The sequence below is a fragment of the Ciconia boyciana genome, chromosome 2 (assembly GCF_034638445.1).
Source record: "Ciconia boyciana chromosome 2, ASM3463844v1, whole genome shotgun sequence".
Lineage (NCBI taxonomy): Eukaryota > Metazoa > Chordata > Aves > Ciconiiformes > Ciconiidae > Ciconia > Ciconia boyciana.
This window is the reverse complement of record NC_132935.1, coordinates 13573540-13595785: the sequence shown is the minus strand read 5'-3', so window position 1 is coordinate 13595785 and position 22246 is coordinate 13573540. Positions and strand designations below refer to the sequence as shown.

Genomic DNA, 22246 nt, shown 5'->3' with positions numbered 1-22246 from the left:
TTGCATGGAAACAATCTTGGTGAGAAGCAACCCTCTGCTTCACTCCCTTCATTCTTAAGCGAGATAGGTATAGATACATACTTTTTTGGTATTATTTTTTAATTTGCAGCATCTCGGTGATGTGATTTACAGTGTGATCCCAGCTGGCACCAATGGAGGGGACGATTAACTTCATGCGAGTGGTGGGAGGGGTGGGATGGGCACTTCTTGCACTGGTTTCCGTGCCCCATCACGGGCCTGAAATCTTAGTTTTCCTTCCCTCTTTTTCTTCCATTCTTCCTGTCCTGACCTTATTTCCCCTCTTAAATACTAAATATTTTTTTAAATGTGCAACCTCAAATTACCTGTAGATTTTGGCTTTTGTTTTGCTGTTGTTAATTGTCTGTTGTTCCCGCAATTTTCTAATAAGTGTTAAAACTGCATATTTGACTTGCTGTAGCTTATGGAAAGAGATTTTCTCGCTTGTTTTGAGTCAGTGATGGTAACTAAGGAAGCCTCAAGTTCAGGATTATTTAACCTCTTGTCCAGCGTGGTGAGCAAAGGAAGAAGTCCTGTGAGAAAAGCTATATAGGGAAAAATGTGTTTCCTTTCTTTTTAAACGGGATCTTGTTGTTTGTGGGTTATTTTAAATAGCACCCAAAAGAGCAGGTTCTGAGCTGCTGCTAAGGGTACTCTCAGAGGGGTTTAATAAAATACCAGTATTTCTCAAGAACTCTGTGCCCCTTCCCTTGACTCCGACGTATGTGTTCCTTTTTCTCACTCTCCAAGCTTTGGACATTTTTTTTAATATATCTCTAAACCTAATTTCATGCTTATTAGATTCAGTTACTGTATGCGACGCTTCACTCAGATAGCAGAAGTGGGAAAATACTTGTTCTTTTTTAAAATCTTATTTGCAAGAAGAAAATCCAAGAGTAAACAGTTGGAGGTAGTAAGTTTTGTTGGATTTCAAAGAGTGCCAGGACAGAGGCCCCGGGAAGCGATGCGGGAAGGTTTTCCATCCTCTCCTGCCGGGGGAAGCCGGTACGAAGCAGACAGTGCCGGCATCTCCGAGCTTTGCTGCCAGGCTGGCGGAGCGCTGCTGATTCACTCTTGCACGAAATAAAGGAAAGTCCTGATGGTTCTGGCCTGAAGTGTTTTTGAGGAGATGCCTTCCCCACCCCTCTTCCCGCCTCCCACCTCTAAAGCAAATATGTTTTGTTGTGGGGTTTTTTTTTTCAGCATCCTCTTCAGCACAAACTGTCAAGCACCGCAGGGAGTTTTTCCCTGTCTTTTGTCTCTCCAGAAACTGATTTATTTAAATGATATGCTGGGAGCACGCTGCTGTTGCAAGCTTCGGTGCTTGTCATCTTCTGGACTTCGGTACAGTTCCCTTGAAAATTGTGGAAGATGGGGTTATCCCAGAGGATCATGGTCCCCCCCCTGAAGCAGAGCAAACACCCTGCATTTTTCTAAAGAGGTTCCCCTTCCTGGTCTTCTGAGAAGAGCAGCGCTGGGTTGGACCTATTTATTTCCACGTGATTGAAAGGCGAGGAAGTTGTTTGAACGCTCGGCTTCCTCCTGGGGAGAGCGCTCGGTCACTGGGCTGGGTGTCCACGCGGCTGTTGCTGCTCCCACCCGTGGTGAGACAACTGCTGCACCAACACCCTCCTTTCGCTCAGCCAAAGGTGGTTACGGGGTCTTTTATCACTCATTTATTTCCTTGCCACTGGCAGGCATCCCCATGGCATCTCTTGCAGGTGTCACGTTTATGATGCTACTTTTCATCACCGTCATGGAATGCTCGGTACCAGGAGGAGTCATGACCTCGCAGTTGCAGATTTTTGGGATCTCTTCCTTGTCTCTCAGGACTGGGCAGCCAGTTTATTTTGAGAGCCAGCAGCCCTTTTACCTGGGCTTTAACCTAAGGCACAGGTCTTCCCCACCTGTGCTCAGGTACAAGCATCTTGCCAGGAAGGCGCCAGCTCCACTGTGCTACCATTTTGAGGGTTAGGCTTAATTTTCTTTGAGAAGCCAGCAGTGATAAGATGCTGAAAAAGCCTCGTGTGGGGTTTTTGAACCAGGGAAAGTACCTGGGGATGCTGCATGGCAGAGTCCCCGGTGCAGCCGTGCCAGGCTGCTGGCTGCAGGGGCTGGTGGCCACTGAGGACCTGCAGGATTTTTCCCAACTGCTGCGGGTAGGAAGTTTCCAGGTACAAATGGTAATGAGTAAATTCAGAGGAAACTGCTGCCTTAGGAAGCCTTTACTTCCCTCTGTCTGTCTGGAATCCTCCGGCATAAGGGTGGAATAGGCTCCACGTGTGTTTTAAAGCAGCTGGAGTAATGAGGAGGAATGATGGGTTTGGAGGGAACAGTTTTAACTGCTCTTAACTTGGCATCTTCTCTTTCTTTAGAGTTAGAGCAAAGAGTTTTTACGGGACGCCCCTCCTCTGTGTATCTGCCGGCATCTCGTCTGTGTGCCTTGTGGTTATGTCGGGGGGACAGCGGTGGTTTGGGAAATACTGCTCAAGGCGAACACAAGTTTCAAAATCCACAGTTAATCAGATACAGGAAAAAAATGTTAGCACTCTAAAGTATTTTGCTTTCAAGCCTAAGTATCTTTCAAGTGCCTTAAATTCTGTTTGCTTGTCCTGTTATCCTGTATATTAGCCTTTATAAGTACCTTATTTTCACGTTTTACTTTATTTTTACATGTTTACCCTCTGTGCGAGTGTCTGAGCCAGGAGAGGAGTATCACAAAATATTACTTATGCCAAAAAGAGCTCGTACATAGGGATGATCTTAGCTCCGGCCCTGTCTCTTCTCCAGCAGCAGGTCAGAGCAGCGAGTTGGTGGATTTAAAGTTAATCTCCTGAAATCTGAACTCCTTTTTGTTTGCTTTGCTCTGCTCTGCTCTTGCTTCTGGGCAAGCGGCAGACAGTCTCATTCTCCCCCCAAAGCACTCGAGAGCGGGTGCCTTCAGCTCTGGGGCATGGAGAGTGACCGGGCACCAGCACACCCCTCACCAGCTGGCCCCAATTCCCTGCTGAGCCCTCTGCACCTCTCCCACAAAATTGATAGGGGACTTAAATGTGTTTTTTTTTAAAAAAAAAACCACCCACAAACCCCTGTCTGCACCCTGTCTCCAGTTTAGGCAGAAGTACATTGTTGACAGCATGTTTTGCATTTTTAATTTCTTTGCGGTACCCTCTTCCTTCCCCTCTTTCCCCACCTGCCTGTTCCCACGCTGCCATCACTGCGGAGGGCTCCGTCCATGTCCCGGCAGGGAGCCTGCTGCAGCAGGGTGCTCACAGGCAGGAAAGGCTCCTTTCCATCCACAGGGAAAGAGCTTTTGTGGTGCTCGATGGAGTGAGGGACCTGCTTTGAATCGTGCTGTTAAATATGAAGCAGCCCCTGAAAAGTGTGCAAGGTACATTGCAAGGAGGATATTGGATATTTAACATTAGCACTGCTGCATCCCAAAATTGGTGGTGATGAGATAGACATCATGGTACTGTATGGCAAAGGATTTGTGGCTGTTTGCAGGCTGCTTTACTTACGGAAGGTAGCAGGCAGCAAGAGGGGATGGGCATTGCCACCCGGTCTCTGTCATGCATTTAACTTTTCTTTGGGATGTTTTATGTGCAACGGTGTGAGGTGTAGTTTGCTGCATTTGGAAATGGTGTATTTGCACAGGAAGGCTGAATTCGTACCTGAGCCTCCTCTCTGTATTGATTTCTACAGCCAAGGTTGGAATTTCATCATATTTTTCTGTTAGCGTCCTTGGACGTGTTGCATCCTTTCCTATTTGCCTCTCACTGGCACAAGCAGTACCTTGCAGTAGGTGCAGCTCTCACAGGACCACTCAGACTGGCTCGTGTTTTCATCCAACATGCTTTTGTTATTTTATTTTTTAATCTGCCTGTATTTTGCTCATGCCTGTGTAGATGGGGGTCTTATTTGTTCTTTCTCACTCTCGTCCTGATCTTTTTACTGAATCTCAGGGTGGAGGCTGCTACCGTGTGTTGCCAGGTTGCTGTCACATTGGGTTTGGTTTGTGCATCTAGGCACTGCCATAGCATCCTCCAGAAGAGCTCCCGTGCCGAGCTTCTGGCACAGACCGGCCGGGAGACCCTTCTTGTGCTCAGATTCTTGACTGCTGATCTGCACAGTGGCGGAGAAAGGCTGTGATTTACCACCCTTTATTATTAGTCTTTTACAATGTACAGATACTCATCTTGAAACACTCTTTACCTTTCACTGTGGCCACTTGGCTTGGTTGGGGTTGCAGCTTGATTAATTTTTGGCTAGCGTGTGAATTGCCCTTGTCCCTTCTCTGTGTTTTAAAATCAGTTAAAAATAAGTACTCAAAAAGTTAGAAACAGCAAGCTTAACACACACTTAGTACTGAAACTTTTACAATGTAGCTAGAGGAGGAGGCAAAATATCAAGAATCTTGTTGGTTTTACTTTTTTTTTTAAATAAACAGGCAACTAATAGGAAGCTGCTAAAGAAACATTTGAAGTTGGATAGGTTTTTTTGGTCATTAAACTTTTTTTTGACTTGTCTGGGGTTTTAAAATATCCATTCTTAAATTATGTAAAATAGATGGTATGAGGGTGAGGAACAGCCCAATGCATATCTGGGTTTGGCAGCGTTCTTCATATGTGAAGTTTCATCCTTAATGTGATTTAAATAGTTCAAGGTATTAAAGTCTTTAAATCAAGGTTTATAATAACTTTAAGATGCTACCCACTTAAAGCATGAAGGAATGTTACATACTATGGGTTTTAAAAGGAAGCAGTATACATTCATTGCTAATTAGATACTTTATTATTAAGTCCAAGTGGTAATTTTTTTTCCAAGGCATGTTTGGCAAATGATAGTTTTTAATTAAATTATAGAATAAAATAATTACTTGAAATGTAACATAATAAACTTATTTTACAGGTCTTAATACAGTGAGGACCTATTAAGGTCACCTTTGATCTGCATTGAAAGTAGGCAGGCAGAGTCTTGTTTGAAGGCAAGCAAAGCCAAGGACCAGTTTTGTTAAAAACTAGAAGACAACATCCCAGGAGGTGCTTGTCCGGAAGCCTATGGTGTAGGTGAGAGTAGGGTGTTAGTAGAGAAGGTTTTTGTCTCTTCGGTGAGTACCTGTAGATAGATTAGACAAATCGTAGTTAATTATTTAATAAAAGGCCCAACGCTGCAGTCACCTTTGACTCCTGCACTACTTAACAGCTCTGGTTTGGAGGCTGGAATTAAGACTATAACTTTGAAATTAAGCTTTTATTTTCTTCTTCCCAATGAATTCAAGGTTCTTGACTGCCAGCTCTGAGTACTACATCCCAAACAGATGAAGTGCAAACTTTTGCACTCTGTGCTAAGGACACTTACATAAAAGAGAGATATTTAGATTGCATCCAAACCCCACTCAGTTCTTGGGCTTGCTGTTGAAGAAGATGGGTCTGTGCTGTCCCTGTCCACCTGGGGGTCTTCAGGGAGTCTCTCTGCTACCAATCCTTGCTTTTTGTGCAGACCCCTGTCAGCTGTCAAGCAGAAAAAGCTTCATCTGTGACAAGCCAGATGTGATGTGAGCTGAAATCCAGGAGACTGATTATTCCTGTGAGCAGCAGGACCGACAAAGACCGCTTTCCAGTGCGTTTGACTGGTGAGATTGAATTCCTGCCTGCGCTGGGAGAGGGGTCAGAGTAACCCCGCATCTTCTCCCCTTCGTGGCACTAGTGATTGCGATCCCTCTTCCACACCCTGTCTGTTTTCATGAGACTGGTAGAAAGTTACTGTCTTTGAGATTTTCACCTCTGTCAAATGTGACAGACATTAGCCAGCAAGTTAAAAAAAAAAGTAGTGCTGGGATTGGTAAACCCACATACACATGAATGTGGAAGCAGCCAGAAACCAACCTCACAAATCCTTTAAATCTGTGATACCAGCAGGGGGAAAAAGAAGGAAATGGAGTTTGGCAATGTCCAAACTTTTACCTAGTTCTTCTTGCCGTGCCCTGGTCGTTTTGCCCCTGCCTGGGCTGTAGGGCTGGAGTTGCTCCCGGCAGCCTGGCTGGCAGGCAGCAGCCGCGTGGTGCCCTTCCTCGGTAAAGCTCCCGGCAAGTGGAGTAACCAAACAGTGACAGCCGAGGGACGCTTTGTACTTTCCCATCTGTGAACATACAGACAAGGCGATGTCAGCTCAGAGGTATGAAAGAGTAAGTACAGCAAAAATACCTTTTCACCAGAGTCCTCACTGCATGCAAGGTGGAAATCACAGGAGCTGTTCTTTGAAGTCAGCTGCCTAATCGTATTGTGAATTTGGCTTTGAACAAGCAGCTGAGACCTTTAAAAGGCCCAAACCCCCACTCTTTTTATGGGCATTTTTACATATGTACGACTACAGGGTGCACACACACACCTGCACACATGCATTACATGGTCCAACCTGGATAAGTGTTTGGGACAGTGCACTTGTCTTTAAGTCAGACACAGCACTGAGGCCTTTTCACTCCTGCGGATGTGCCCAGGGCATCGGGACGGTCAGTTCAGACCCTTTGCAGAGGTCTCCATCCCTGCTGGGTGACAGCAGTGGGGCCGGTGGGTCGGGTGCGGTTGTGCTGGAGGTCTTGTGATCAGCTCCTGGGTCTTACCCTGATGGGGAGGATTTGATAAAAGGATCAAGTCGTTCCTTTGCATTATCACATTGTAGTGAATGGGCAAACACAGCTGTTCTCGTCTTGCCTTTACCTCTGAGATCACCAGCAGCTGCTTCATTAACTATTAATGGTTGGCTCATTAATGCTGTAAAAGGCTAGGACCAATCTTGCAAATTTTCTGGACTCTTCCCTTGAAATATTTATGACTTGCTCGCTGTGAAAAAGGGCAAGAACAACAGCAGAGAACATGCCTCCAAGTTTTGTTGAGCATTATTAAAGAGCTCATGAATATGAAGAGGCTGGCAGCTTCTCTCTTTTTTTTGGCTTGTGCTGCATATCTGGCTGTAGGGATCGAATGTGCTGGTGGTTTGCTGAAGCATCGGTGGCTCAGTTGGTCCCTTGGTGAGCCATTACTGCAGGCAACCCCCTGTAACATGTCAGATTCATAACCAGACTAACCTAGTCTAGTGTCTGGTCTTCCACCTTCTTAGCAGAGTCTTGGTTGCTTTACTGATGGTCTGTAGTTTCTGTCATGCTTTCCTTTGCATGGTGCTCTACAAGTGCCAAAGTGTAAATGATATCTCCAGGGGAGGTTTTATTACTCTTGTTTAACAGATGAGGAAACTGAGGCACGGAAGTTGAACAACGTGCCCGGACGTGACCAATGGGAAGCCAGTAGAGTATGGAAATGGTTTTGCCCAAAACTGTAGTGCTACTTTTGATCAAAGTCTGGTTAGTGTGAAAGAGGGGGACACTCATCAAGCCTCATCTGAAGCCATTGCTACAAGTTGTTCCCGTCCCATCCCAGAGCTCCTATATGATTGCAGAGAGTGCTTTCCCTGGGAAGGTGCCAGTTGTTTTAGCTCCCTCTGGTATCAAGAAGCAGCAAGGAAGCTATTTTTCCTCTCCATCGAGATTTTAGAGAGGAAATTGTGTTCTTCCCGTTGCTTACATCTACCAGCAATAAAGAGTCTGTCCACTAAATCCCAGCTGCAGCTCAGCTGGTGGTGCACCAGGCTGATTAAAATCTATATTTCTTTCCCACAGCCATCTGCAGAGCAAACACTAGTGTAAATATATGTGGGAGGCTTTTTTTGGTGAAGTAGGGAGATATGCTTTGAAGAGAACAGGTATGACTCCAGGAATAAGGACCGGTCTGTACAAAGTTTGGTGTCTTTTCCATACACAGCTGGCCTTTCGAGTAAAAAGCCTCCTGTGTGTTTGGCAGATGCAGGGTGTGTCAGGAATGACCAGCCTTTAATGCTGTTCAAGCTTCTGGACTTGCAGATAGCGGCAGAGTGGAGCCAGGCGGCAAAATAGATCTGTATCAGGAGCATTCCCTGGTACAACTTGCTCATTATTATTATTTCTTACAGAGTGTGAATATTTTATCCCACATCATATCATATTACAAGGAATGCTCGGTTTCTCTCCTGGAGCCATTCTTTTTAGTTGATGGAGCGAAGTTATGATGGATCCAAGGCAGAATTTCAAAGTCCTTCCTTCATCGAAGTGGTGTTTAAGGGTTTATCTTAACACCTTAATTTTATGCTGCTACAAGGTGAAAAGCTTACTCAGGTATCCTGGTGGTAGCCACAACTTAGTGGTAGAACATGGCCATATTGTGCCCTGTATGACTGCAGCAGGCCCTGGTGGGACTCCATTGTCCCATTGATCTCCAGGAATATCCTGGCAGCGTGCTGAATGTCATCTGGTTTTGCCCTCAAAACTAGCATAAGTGTCTCTGGGGAAGACTTCTGGGACTCTGCTACTGCAAGAATAGCATCCAGATCTTGGGCGACTCTTGTCACTCTTTATTGAAGCAATTCTTCCAAAAGCTGGAAAATGGGTAGATGTAGGAATTGAGTCCCTGTCCCTTAGCTGGTGCAGCTCTTCCAGAGATAGATGCATGGGAGGCTGCAGAGCAGGTCGTCGTTATTTTTTTAGTTACCAATGGTGCCGTTACCTCTCCATCTGTAGAGCTGCTCTCTTCCTCGAGGAAGATCTGCCCCCTCATCCCAGAAGAGCACAAAGCTCCACTGAAGTTTTGGGAGCCCTTTCCTTGCTTCTTCTTGGTAGTTAGGAGGAGTCTGCCCAAAACAGACCCTGTCCCTTCTCTCTGAATCACAGGTGAGGGATGTTGCAAGATCTCTGTTCCTGAGCAGAAGGAAGACCAGTGTCATTCGAAATGTTGGGGGCTGTGTCTTATCTGCCAAAGGCATCAGTGATGTGAGAAAATACGGCGATAATTAACATTTTCAGTACGTAGAAACTTACTGTATCCTACAAAATAACTGGAAGAGGGAGGGGTTCTCTGTAGAAACATCAGCTTTCGGTTCTTGGTGTCATAATGTGAACTGAAAGAGCTGCTGGCAGCAGAGAAATTCCAGATGTGTCTTCTGCATGCCGCTCAGCTGCGGGTTATGTTTCCAAGGAAAAACCATGTCTGTTCACACTCTTGTGCAGATTCCTGATTTCAACACTTCCGGACTGAGGACTGGACCGCGCTTTGGAGGATGCTCAACTCATTATTCATGTTCCTTTTCTGACAGTGTATTCTTGTCATGTCCTGTCAAGATAAAAATGATTACTCACATTTATGAATAGTGGTTTCTAAAGTCTAGCCTTTAAAGTGATGTCTTGTCATTTAAGTGGTCAGTGGGGTACCACTAGTTCATTGGGACTTGTGGGTCTCCAGCATTTTTGGTAGAAACCAGCTGTTCTTTAGCTATATCTGTGTTTGCCTTGTGTCCCCGAGGGGGTACGCACGTTTGGAAGTGTTAGCTTAAATTTTCATGTGCATTTAGATTGGTGGGTACTCCAGCCAGCAGTCGCTTTGGTTCACAGTAAATTCTGAATCAGGAAAATGTTATCTATGAAGCTGTCCTGCAAGACCTGCTAAACTTGGCCTTTCCAGAAGATTTTAATCATCATTTGAGGTGTGTTAGTTTATCATTTTTCCCTGCCGATGCTGTTTATGTCTCATGCTTGCCTTGGCTTAAGGAGTGCAAAGTCACCTTGCGACTGCCGTGCTCATGTAGTTGGGTCCTTCTGCACTAACGTGATGGGGCCACAGCCACTGGTGTTCCAGGGGAGTGTGTAAGCCATGAGCATTGCAGGTCCATCCTGGGCACCGAATCCTCTCCCAAAACAGTGCTAATCTAGAGTTTGCTTATCAATGAAAACTGTCCTGTCAGGGTTTTTATAAAACCTTTTATTTCATGGCATTGGCATCTTGACACTTACTTGACAGCTTCCGATGATCCCCGCCTCCAGTGGCCTGAGGAGCTCTGTGTGGAAAGGCACAAAGGCTGAATGTTGTATTACAACGCAGGTTGTAATATATGCTGGGAAGTTAGCTCACATCTCGCCTTCTTCTGAAAATAGCTTGGGGTTAAGCCGTGCCTACACTATAGACTTCTGCCAGCAAAGCTGTACTGGCCAAAAAGCGTGGAGAGGTGTGATTCTCGAGTGGTATGGCCGTGTGTGCATACGCGGGGGAAGCCGCCCTTTCTCCAGCCTGCGGGGACTCGTGCTGGGCTCTTGTAGACCAGGGCTTTGCTGCGGTAGCCCTGTCTGCCCTGTAGTGTTTTGACAAGGTTACGTGGGTGTTCGTCTGCTGCTGGAGCGCTGCTGGGGTCTTAGTTCCTGTAAATTTTTAAAGGGGTGTTTTCAGATCCTCCTCAGTAAAAAACAGGTGAAAGGCACATTTTTAATCTAGCAGGTCCTCTCTCATGATCCTTCTTTGCAGGGAGGTTCTGGTGTTCCCCTCATGCTCCAGAGCAGGGCATGGCAGCAGTTATTCTAGCTATGTGCCATCTAACGCTGGATAATGTTGCAAGATCCAAAAATAAAAAGAGGAAAAATATGCAGACAGTGGAAACAAGGCACAACTTTACCTCTTGGGCAGAGCAACCCCCTTCCTTCTTCCTAGCCCTGCTTCACCCCCCATGTCTCGAAAGACGGATAACTCCGTTGGGTTTTTACCACCTACTCTGTCTTTCCACATCAAGTTTTAATCCTTGGATCCCTTCAAGAGCTTACGTTGTTGCATTGCTACTGCAGGTCCTTTGGTGAAATACTGCTCCTCTCTTCCTTCCCAGCCTTTCAGTTACACATTTCTTTGCTGGAGAAAAACACCTCAAGGTCATCCCCAGCCTCGTTGGAGAAGCAGAGAGTGGTTTATCGGTGCTTATTTAATCCCATCTATCTTAAACTACAAGCATCTGGTATCTGCTTGCATATTTTCCATCCCAGTATTTGTGATACAGAAAAGTTTTGTTGCAAGAATTAAGTGTAGAAGCATTGAGGAATAAAAACAATTTACACAAGTTCAGGCAGAGGATTAAAACCTCCTCTCCCATAGCCTGGCTAGGACCGTATCCTCTTGCCTCTCCTTGTCCTTTGATGCACCGGTGTCCCTGAGTTACGAGTCGCTACCTGAATAGCTCGGCTTCTCAGTACAGTGTAGGATCCACCAATTTCCAAGTGGGTCCCTAAGGATGTGCCAGCTGAGTGTGATGGATGGCAAAGGCCACATCAGACCTGCGACTCTCTTATTTATCTGTTTGCTTGTATGTTTAAAGTTACTTATTGCCTTTGGCAAAACTGGTGCAATCGTTTGGTCTATTGGAATTGCCCAATTAAGTCTCAGATCAGATTAAAGTCTATTGAGATGTGATTATCAACAAGAAAGCATCAGGATCTCCAATTTGGCCTCCGTGAGGAATGTGGGTTCTGACTTGAAACGAATACGTGGCAAGGCTGTGAGTTTGGCTTGGTTTTCTCCCAAAATAAGAATGGGAAGTGTCCCATCTTTTGTAACAGTCTCCCCCCCCCTCCAGTGAAACTTGGCATTTTTTCATCCTGCAAAGGGGACCCAGAAAATGATTTTGCTAGAGCAGGGTACAGTCAAGATGCAAACATGCTATGGAGGAGCTGAGCCTGAAATGTTACTGCTGTCTAGCAAGTATCCTCTCTCTCTATATATATATATGCATGCCAGTTCTCTTCATAGCCGTGGAGAGCAGAGATGCCCAGCTTCCCAGGGCATGAAGCTCTCATGTGTAGCCTGTTCCGATAGATGTCAGGAGATGGGACCTCACTGTAATGTCCTGAATTACATCTCCGTTCCCCATTCTCCCTCTTCCACACTTTTCCTGCAGCTGGGAACTCACCATTACTGTAGGAATTCACACCGGCATCCCAACATTCAAAAACAACACTTGCTATTTTTACCTGTTTATTGGGCATTTTTTTTGTAAGCAAAATGCTAAAGACAAATAAAACAAACACGTCAATAAGCAAAGCATTTAAATGAATGTGCAGTCATTATAACTGATATCAGGGCAAAGGAATGTGAACAGGCCAGTCTGTGGCTTGATGCTTTTAGCTCCTGTCCCTCTGTGTTGTTTTTAATTTTGAGCACAGGAAGGGGCCAGTATGTGACCATATGCTTACAAAATGCTGGTTACGCATGTCTTCCAAACAATGTTGTCATAGTAATGATATGTCATGTATGTGTCACATTTTGTCACGCTGTGAATGTACCCATGTGACTCCAAACCTTACTGCGTTCCCTTCTCCTCTTCTTCGTCACCAGTAATAACAATTGTTTCCAGTCAACTTCTGCATCCATTCTGAATAAATTGGAAACGTGATTTCACTTCATTCAGTGCTGGTGGGAAATTCATACCCTGGGAAATTTGCAAGGGTATTGCAGGGAAAATATTAAACATGTGCTTAAGCATCATTGATGTTGATCAAGTTAAGTATGTTCTTAAGCCTTAGGAGGTATTGCCTCTTTCCAAGCGTTGGTCTTAATGGAGGGTTCTGAAAGAAGGGGAATTGATCTCCAGTTGCAAGGCCCTAAAGATGGAAGTGCACCTTGAGGGGAGGAATAATCAGCAGAGGTTGATGCTGATACTGCTGTGAACGTTATCTTGGTCATACCTTTTCATTTTCCAAAGATAAGATCCTTTCAGTATGATCTAAAGATTCCTTCAATTTTCAAAAGTTGCTTTTTTTTTCCCTTTGTGATTTGTTTTCCCTTATTTTTCTTGTCATGTAATCACCTTTGCAGTTTTAACAAGGTTTTGAAGTTAACAGTACTTTGAGGCGGTGATATCTAGGCCAAAGAGGTTCGCACCTCTTTGGTGTGAGCGAGTACTTGTGATTTTTGGGGAGGGAGGTCTTGTGATGAGAACGTGGAGGAGCAGGGAATCAAGGCTCCTAGGTCCAGATTCGATCTCTGTGGCTTTTCCTCCTGCGAGCCTTTGGCAAATGAGAGATGAATGCAAACTCCATATAACCATCTTTAAAATAGATCTCCCTTGGGGAGCGTATGGATTAATTAACATTTCAGAGGCGCTTTGAGTTCCTTTGATAGGTGTTGCAGAAATGCAAAAGGGTTTTTTTTCTTGCTAGACATAGGCTGTCTAAAGGACGGATTTTAATGATGTTGGTTTACCTCCTAAGAGCTCTTTTTCAAATGGAAGACTATTTATCTTCTTATGTATGTACCAATACGGTGTTTTACTGCCAATTTAAGCCAAATAAAATAAACAGCGTCTGAACCAAGACTGGATTTGGTACCTTCACATCATGAAAGCTCATGCTGATAATTTGCCAGTAGCCTCAGGGCTCTGATAGTAATTTGCCAGATGCTATACTGAACCTAATTTGCATCTGTATTTACATAAATGCTTTAATTAAAATTATATGCACCAACCTGAGATAAATGAGCAGCACTGCCTGGTATTTGTTTACATTCCCTGACAATAAAACCCTGCCTTGGCTGCTTCTTGCCGATTGTACGACTTGACAAGGCTATTTGAGGTGTGGACTAGAAACTTGACAGATTTCTAGTTAGGCTCTGCTGCAAACTGAGGAGCGACCTTAAGCTTCCAGGACCAAATTCTGTCTTTATTTTAGCAGCAGAGGAGATTTGAGCATCTTGATTCTAGGGGTCGAATTTGGTCCGTGGATGCTCTAGATTTAGGGTAGTTTTGTGCAGTCAGGATTTATAGCTTCTTGCAGACGATGCCTGCTTTGTCACACATGCAAAATGTGAAACCCCACTGAGGACAGTAGAAAAACATTTTAAATACAGCTTCCATCAAGAATAACATTTCTGAGCACTGTTCATCTTTGAATGGAGCATTACAGAGCTCCTTGTAAGGAAAGTGCTCTAAATAAAAGGGATTTCAGGGCCCAGGTGTGGTCCTGGTTGTTTCAGTGGGACATGTGAGAGCTCATGGCTGAGTTTGGATGAAGGCAGTGGAGACTCTGGCTGAGGTTTTTGCTGAGACCACACATTTAATCTGGAAAATGCAAGCATATAAATACAAATTAAATCCAAGCTGTGCAGTTTGCCTTTGGATAGTGGAGGATGTTCTAGTTGATGTTGCTGTGCTGCTTCCCAGTTACTTGGAAGTGTTGCAAAGGAAAGAAATCAAGTGGCAAAGTTACAACCGATTTCACAGACCGCTTTGAAGATGCATGAAGGATAGGCTGAAGAGAGCCATAACTACCCTGTCTGGATTTGGAGGGTTGCTGAGCTTTATTTAAAGGTTTTTACTTAACTTGCTCTATATGAGATACTTCAAAGCCGCTGTTTCCCTCACTGAGAGGTTGTATATATGTTCGGGATTGGACTTTTAGATGACCTTTAAAGGTCCCTTCCAACCCAAACTATTCTATAATTCTATGATTCTATATAAATCTGAGCATTACCAGTTGCTTTCTCCGGTGACTTCTGACTATATTTGCCCATAGTCATTTCTGAATCCAGTTTGAGAGAGTCCATTCAGGTTCAGCATATTTGTACATTAACCCATTTGCCTGATAGCTCTGTTGAAGAGGATAAACTGCCCCACGTATTACGACCTGCTGTGGGACGGGTGGCCAAAACCTGCTTATTGAAGTCTACGTGCAAGAGCACAGGCACAAAAGCATCTACGTTTGCTGCAAGGTGGCCTAAGTATTTAAATTAGGAGGTGTTAGTGAGCAGGCTGAAACGCGCGTCCGAGGGTGTGGGGCGAGTGGTGGTACAGGGTGACCTGGTGGCCATGGGAGCCGGGGCCCACCCTGCTCCCACGGGCATTGCAGCGCCGCGGCCCTCAGCCCGGTGCAGAAATGGCAGCCACGGGCGATGGCGGGGCGATAGGCTGCCAGGGCTCCATCTGCCCAGCGGCTGGAGTCTGCCGGGGGGCTGTAGCCAGGCAGCGCTTTGCACTGCTGGGATGTGGTGGTCTCAGTCGAGTAATGGGCATGACAAAGCCAGATTTGCGATGTTGTGAAGCCGCAGCCTTAATTTAAACCGAAATAATGTAAATAAATCCAAACTATCAGTCTTGCTTTACCTCATCCGTAATAAGAGGATGAAAACACTTCCCATATTAAATTCATTATGGTGGAGGGGGGTGCTCTGATACTTGATAGGAAGGTGGGGAAGGCAGCAGAAGGAAAGCAGCCCTCATTTCCCCTGGTGTGAGGGAGAGGAGGGGAAGGTACTTGCTGGTTACTCCGTCCTGCTTTTTACGGTCACTAACCGGAGAGAGGAGGGCGAGCAGAGCTTGGTTCCTCTCTGCTAACAAAGGTTTTTCAATGTGAGGGGAGCAGATGAAGGAGAGGGCCTGGGATGTGGGGCACAGGGAGAAAAAACATTCCCCCCGGGAAAGTGTCCTGTTAGGGTGGGATATGTGTTTGTGTTAAAATCTGCTCTGCAGTTGCTTCCTGTGGAGGGAGGTCCATCAGCTGATTGTCCCTGCTCAGCCCTCCACTTTCCCCTCTGCCGCCCGTGCCACATCTCCCAGCAAGGCTGGGGCCGCAGCCCAGCCCCGGGGGAAAGAGCAAGATGGCGGCTGGTGGGCAGGAGCCCTGGAAGGTTGGGGTTTGCAGCCCCACTTCAACGCTGAAGGAGCCACTGGTTTGAATTTGGACCAACATCCAAGGTGTTGGTACCTCTGTTGGTACCAAGTTTGGTACCTCTGGCTTTCCCAAGGTGACCTCTCAGTGTGGTTTGAGGTGGGACAGCAAGCCAGGGGGTTCAGCGAGCAGCCCTGTGTTTGGAGAGGGTCTTTCAAAAATCATCATGTCTGTCTGATTTTAAAATTCACCGCTAATGCTTTTAAGTGTAGCGAGCCTTGTATGCCAGCCTTTAATCAGTCTGTGCGTATTTTAAGAATCGTGCCAACTGTTACTGCCTTAGAGATACCTGGAGATTTGGTCGAGAGAAGCCTGGCCTAGATTTTCGGGGTAGCTAGCAATGCGTTTTCATTTCCCTATTTAATGTGAGCCTCCCCAGTCTTATTTTTCAAGGCATTTTCTTCGAAAGGTTGCAAAGCTCCAAGCAACCAGTTAATGCACGGGGGAAGAGAGAAGTCGAGGTGTAATATAGCAATAATTCTTGCAATTAGAAGTATATTAAGAACTGCCCTTCAGCCGTGGATGGAGTACGGCGTGGTGGGGTGCTGGAAGGGGGGTCACCCTTGGGCAAGGGCACTGCCACTCCGGCCCTGCCACGGGGAGGGCAGCTCACTTGTCTGCGGCAATTTGGTTATAGATGCGCAACGCTGGAGGCAGCACCCAGCATCCTATGCAGGGCTGGCACGGTGTCCCTAATGAAGACAAGGCTTAATTGGGTGAAATCGTGGCAAGAAAATGTTGGGGTTTAATCATTTGCATATCAGAAATTGTTAAGCTGTTAGGCTGGGGGTTTTGTTTGTGTTACACAACTGGTGTGGTGTAAATGATTACTCATCTTTCCATCTCAGCTCTCCAGACTGGGAAAATAGAATATAAAAAGGCTGAGGGATCTGTCCTGACAGTTCTCTGGATCTTGAGTGTGCCAGACGGGTGTTCCAGAGCCAGGAAAGAAATGCTTGGCTTAGTCAGACCCTTCTCAAGCTCTGACTCGGAAGCACGCGTGCAAACGGCCCCGCTCACTGTGTGCCCAGGTCCCTGCAAAACGAGGTCTTGCCAAAGCGGGCGCCCGCCTTTCAGCAGAAGCACACTTGCTACTCAGGCTCTTGGGCAACGTGTTGTTATTCCCAGCATCACACCACCACCAAAATATGCAAAAAGCATCTCTCAGAAGTATAAACTACTCCATCCTGGAAAAGCACTTGAGAGTCAGTTCATTAGCTCTTAGTTTTCACCAAAAGTTAATTAGACTTCCCAACTACTTTATATATTTTTTTCTGCTGTCGTCTGGAGTTGCAAGCAAATTTTCTGCGTCGCTCCTACTACAAACTGTGACCTGTTGGTAGGCATCCTCCTAGAAGTATCCTTTCTCCATTTCCCACCTGCGTGTACAGATGAAGTTGATATGAGACCTTCAAGATGTCTGCAAGTCACCTCCTCCTAAAACAGGATCCAGCCTTTTGTCACCCAAGGCCAGCTCTTACTTACTATTTCTATTTCAGAGCGCCTCAAGACATACATTGGGGTTGATAAAAAGACATAAAGCAAAGCTGGAGGCTGTGCCAAATAGTTCATAACCATGGAGGGAAACTTGGCAGAGGGGCAGAGAAAGGGAGGGATGAATTAATGGTAAAATATGTGTGTGAGTGTTTAATGTGTTTGTGTCACGTTAGCTTTCCTAGATGTTGTCAGCTGTCTAAGTTTCGTACACCTAACAGCAAAGACGTTAAATAGTATTTAATAAAAACAGAAGCACTATGGGAAAAGGGCATTTACTGAATTTAGAAATTAATCCAGATGCTCTTTCACTGTTAGGTAGACTTTATTATTAAAAAAAAATCTACCTTTTTGATTTGGAGTCACCCAACAAAACTAATCCTTGCCTCAGATGGATGTTTGACTTAAGTTCTGATGTTCTCTTTTTCTTCTTTTTAAACTAAAAAAACCTTAGCTTTAAAAAAATGATATGGTATTTGCAGAATCAATGGAAAAGCTGACCCAGATAAAAGTGCGCAAAAATTGGTTTCATGCCCTAGAACTTTTCCTGCATGCTTTTTGATGCAATGTATCTGATCCTTCAAAAAGGAGGTAACATACAGTGATCTCAGCAGCTTTGAAGAATTGTTCTGGAAGAATAACAAGGAGCACTGGAGAAGGGGGTGTGCACATGTACCTTTTTTTTCCCCTCATTAAATATATCGTGAGATGGAAGAAATTAATGTCATGTTGCTGGTTATGTGGAAGGATAGGATAAATTTTGTATGAAATCTGGTTTTGTCAGATTTTTAAATGGTGAAAGTGCATTTTTCCTGAACAGCTCTTCAGAGTAGGATGTGAATTGCACTTTATCTTCCTTGGTTCAGACCTGTTCCTACTGGAGTGAGTGGCAGAGGTGTATCCAAATAGTAGCAGGATTCGCTCTCAGAAATGTCGTTATGCCCTGGATCCTGAATCAGGTAGAAAGCTGTAAAAAGCATCTGCTGCTACAGATGTGTTCCAGTATAAGTAGGATCCAAATCTTAATTTTATTCAAATATAGCACTTAGATCTGCAGGAATCAGACATTCAGTGTCTGAACCTGTACTGCTTTGGCTTCCAAAAACATCCCAGGCAGTTTAGGGCTGTGGACCTGGAGGCGTAACAAATCAGTGTTCAATGCAGGCATTGCCGCAGTGAAGATGATAAATTGATAGGACAGATTTGTGGGACCACGAGACTGGCAGGCTTTAAAGAGAAAGTTTCGTTCCATCCCTTTGTATTCTTGGCCTTAAAAAAAAAGTTAAAGTCTAGCTGGAGGGGAAGGATGGGCCCAAAATTACTGATTGTTAACAGAATAAGTGGACGCAGTGCCCAGGCTGTGCTGGCTTTCCCCAGGATAAGGGAGAAAAGGCCACAAAAGCAACTGCTTCATGGGGATATCCACAAGCCTTTCCACTCCTGGGGGTCAGATGCTGTTTTTCAGTGCTCGGTGTATGCATACTTTCCCCTTCCAGCTGCGTGTGCTGGAGCGCAGGGGGACTGAAGTGCGGGCGCTGGGGCTGTGCAGCTGGGGAGTGAGTGCAGCAGGCAGGCACGGGCCCGGGAGATGCTCACCTCAAAGGGGCTGCTCCGGGAGTTGGCAGTAAGGAGAGAGGGTGAAGCTCAGCACCAAGCAGGACTGTATAGCAACGTGTAGGGGACTCCAGATAACCTTTCCTACGGTCTCTTTGTGGCTCCTTGATTACTTGTAGCTGAAAGTAGGTCACCTGGCACGAATGTAGGGGCTGCTGACCCAGGTGCATGTCACTTAACTTTCCAGATGTAGACACATAGACGCTCTTCCTGAAAATAAGAGACTCAATAACACCTAATGGCCCTGGTCTTCAAAAGCGAATGGAGCACAAGCACCATTATTTGAATGGAGTGAAGTGATTTCTTGCTTTATATTTATGCCCTGTGCTCATTTCGTTTCTTGTACCACTTTTGCACTGACGGCTGCTGTGTTTGGCAGGAATTTGCAAACACGTCGGTGCTTACAGCCAAAAGTAGGAATGGTCTAAGCAGCCGGAAAAGGGAAACCCCTTCCTCTTGTATTTATTTTTATAACAGCAAAATGTAGTCACTGGCTGGCCTTGATCAGTCTTTTTTTTTTTTTTTCCTTCCTTTTAAGGGTTTGTTTTTTTTTTTTTTCTTTTCAGCTTGGGGGTTGAGAGAAACAAAAGAGGGAATGAATTAAGAGCAGGAGAAAAGAGTGTCTGCTGTTGCACTGTGTCATGTGGTAAGGAAATCAGGCTGAAACCGGAGAGACCGGGCCAAACCTAACAGCAGTACTGGGAGGCTTTAAATTGTGTCACTCCGACAGCGGATCTAAGCAGTGAAAATAGCTAGTGATGTTTCTGGCTGCAGTCTAGGTTAAATAGCCTTGTGTACATGTGAAGTGATGCTGATGGGCTGCTGCTCGCATCATTTGCTGTACGTGCCTGCGTGATACCTCTTACAGGCAGGCTCAAATTATGAACCCCATCCTTTCCAAATTGGCACACTCATTTAGACCATGGGGACTGATGTGGGTTAGCATGTTTTTTATTGTGTTCGCTTTAGTTCTCTCTCTCACTCTTTTCCTCTGTAGCACTGCTGTTGTTATGAGCTTGGGTGTTTGGGGGGGAGAGGACGGAACGTGTGATTCTTTTCTGTGTCCTGTGTACAATGTACACCACGTCTCTTCAGCAGACTTGTATGATGACACCTGGATGGATCTGAACACAGGGACTGGACATCCTGTGGTGTTGAAAATTAAATTAGCAGATGAACAGTTTCCAGCTCAGCTGTTTAAAAATAAAATAAAAGTTATTGCTATATGTATGTTGGGCAGCAAAAGCGTCCTACAACAGTGCTACTGTAGCAACCACTGTGTTGGAAAACAGTTATCAATCATGGTTCTGGCAGAGGAGGGTTTGACAACTGTTTTCCAACACATTTATTACTATGGGCAAGTAGGTAACTGACCAGAGGGTGACAGTCTGAAATGCAAGGTTTAAGAGCTATAATATGAAATAGGTTAACTCTACTAAAAGCCAAATGAATTAATAATGAACTTTCTGTTGGCCAGAACCCTACAGGACATCGCCCTCTCTCTGGTTCAATTTTCTTAGGCGATCAAACGTTCTTCTCCTTGCTTTAAAGCCCTTGCTGCTAATTTAAAATACTATATGAGACTGAGATTTCTCACCCTTCAAGAAAACACTTCGATTTGTTGAAGGAAACTAGGAACAGTTAAGGAGATAGGAAAGAAAGTAATACACCTTTCTCTGTGCTGACATCCACAGCTGGGAGATGTGTTGAAAAGTAAATATAATCCGCTTTGAGCAATGCTTTCCCTTTCTCTTTCATTTTGGTTCAGTGCTCTGGTTCCCGATGAACTAGGCTTAACAACAGAAAGAGAGGTGCGGAAAAGCTGTACGACCTGAGCGGAGATGTGGGGGATCATCCCCCTGCGCTGGGGCCGTGGGGGTTAATGTTGTTTGTTCGCATATTTTTTAAGAAAGCATTGCAATGAGAAGTGGCAGAGAGTCATAGTCCGTCTGTCTGTCCAGTGCCAGGGAAGCCAGGCCAGGACCCTTGCCAGCCCCTGCCTCACGTTGCAGCCGAGGCCAGCTGTGGCTGTTGCTGGCAGCCAAACCACGTCTTCTTACTGGCTTCAAGTAAAACTGTGGATGGGCACGTCTCGGCCCTGGGCAGCCTGCGGCCAAGGGGTCGGAGCAGTCCCCTGGGAGCGGCAGTCAGGTGAAGGTGGCCTTGGTAGCTCCCCAGGCTGCCTGGCTCAGGCGGCATCGCTGCCCTGGAGTGTCGCTCTCCTGCTTCTCCCTGGCGGGATGTAAGAAGATTGATTTCATCCCAATAGAGAGTACGTTTTCTGAAATCTTACAAAGCTCTAAGAGAGGGGGAATAGTTTCTGTGACAGCACTGTAGTAACAGTGAAAATCTGCCTAAACCTAGGAAACTTTTTCCTTTTTTTTTTTTGAGACAGCTTATTTGCTTTTTGCTCTTATTTACTGTTAATTTGCTGTTATTTGCTCTTTGCTTATTTTTATGCTTTTGCATATCTCCAAAACCAGCTGGTAACATTAAGAAGGCCTTGCAGACAGGGGCTTGGTCCATGCCTATAGTTTATAGATTTTTTCCTGGGGGAAGTGAAGGCTGCAGAGCTGCAGTGTGCCATGGCCTTGAAGTGACTCCCTGGGACAGTTTCTGCTCACGGGTACCTGCACTGGTGCAGCGTGGATTAAGACCTCATGTGAGCAGTTGTCACACTGCTGAGGTGGAGAAGATGACCCTTGGCAGAAGCCTCCTACCCTGCCTGTGCAGTGCCAGGAGCTGCAGGCAGCCTGCCTGCTCCCGGTGTCCCCTTCCTCCCACCATCATATTTTCAGAGGCTGCGGAGCCCCTGGTCTCCCTCTTTTTGTCTGTTTCCATGTGTTTTCCAGGTCAGCTGGTGGTTTTCCCAGGGAGCACCAGGGCTTCTGTCAGCAGCTGCTGTGGGATGGAAATAGCCATCTCCATTTCGGCTTTGTTCAAAAGGCTGGAGAAAGGCGGCTGAGCGCTGAGTGGGATAGGGGTAAGACCGCTGGGGATGGAGAATTGAGGGGAATATCCCCAGGCCTCTCCGATCATCACTGTCTGCACGGTGGGTGTGTGCTTACGCAGAGACCTCAGAGCACTTTGGGGTTTTTTAATGGCTTTTTCACTGCATATTTAAGTATTTGATGGAAATTCTGGATTGCGTTTTATGTGTTTGTCTTAGGGATGGGGGCAAGGATGGGTTAATTTTATTAGCTGCATAAAAAGTTGTTGAAGTGAAGGATACTCATGAGCACGTTACCCCCTTGCGCTGAAGTCCTGCCAGGTTTGGTGAAGGTTTAACGAGGACTGGACCGGCAGCCAGGAGCTGTTGGGGCGCTTGGGATCCGCCGGGATAACTGGGAGTTTCAGCATGTGGATACAGATGACTTTCAGGAATGCTTGTATCTGCTAATCACGCTGTAATAACAGTCTGCAATCTACGGGCTGCAAACCCCCCCATTTCTGACACAGCTGTGCATATTTAATTTGATAGAAGGCATTTCTAGTCTAGCGTTAGAAGTAATTCAGATCGCTAAGGTGGTAATTTTGATCATGGTAGTTTTTAGGGAAATCTAG

The 22246-nt window shown here is 45.6% G+C and overlaps 1 protein-coding gene across 7 annotated transcripts in view; it reads left to right on the top strand.

The window, feature by feature from the left end:
- The window catches only part of ZHX2 (zinc fingers and homeoboxes 2), an 80712-nt gene that overhangs the window by 6420 nt on the left and 52046 nt on the right, over positions 1-22246 (top strand). For 2 of the 7 annotated variants that reach the window (XM_072851955.1, XM_072851952.1), the window contains exon 2: positions 8777-8907. The exons of the other annotated variants lie outside the window; for them this stretch is intronic. The gene's annotated coding sequence lies outside the window, so the exon portion shown is untranslated. The remainder of the gene's footprint in view (positions 1-8776; positions 8908-22246) is intronic. 7 annotated transcript variants of the gene reach the window in all.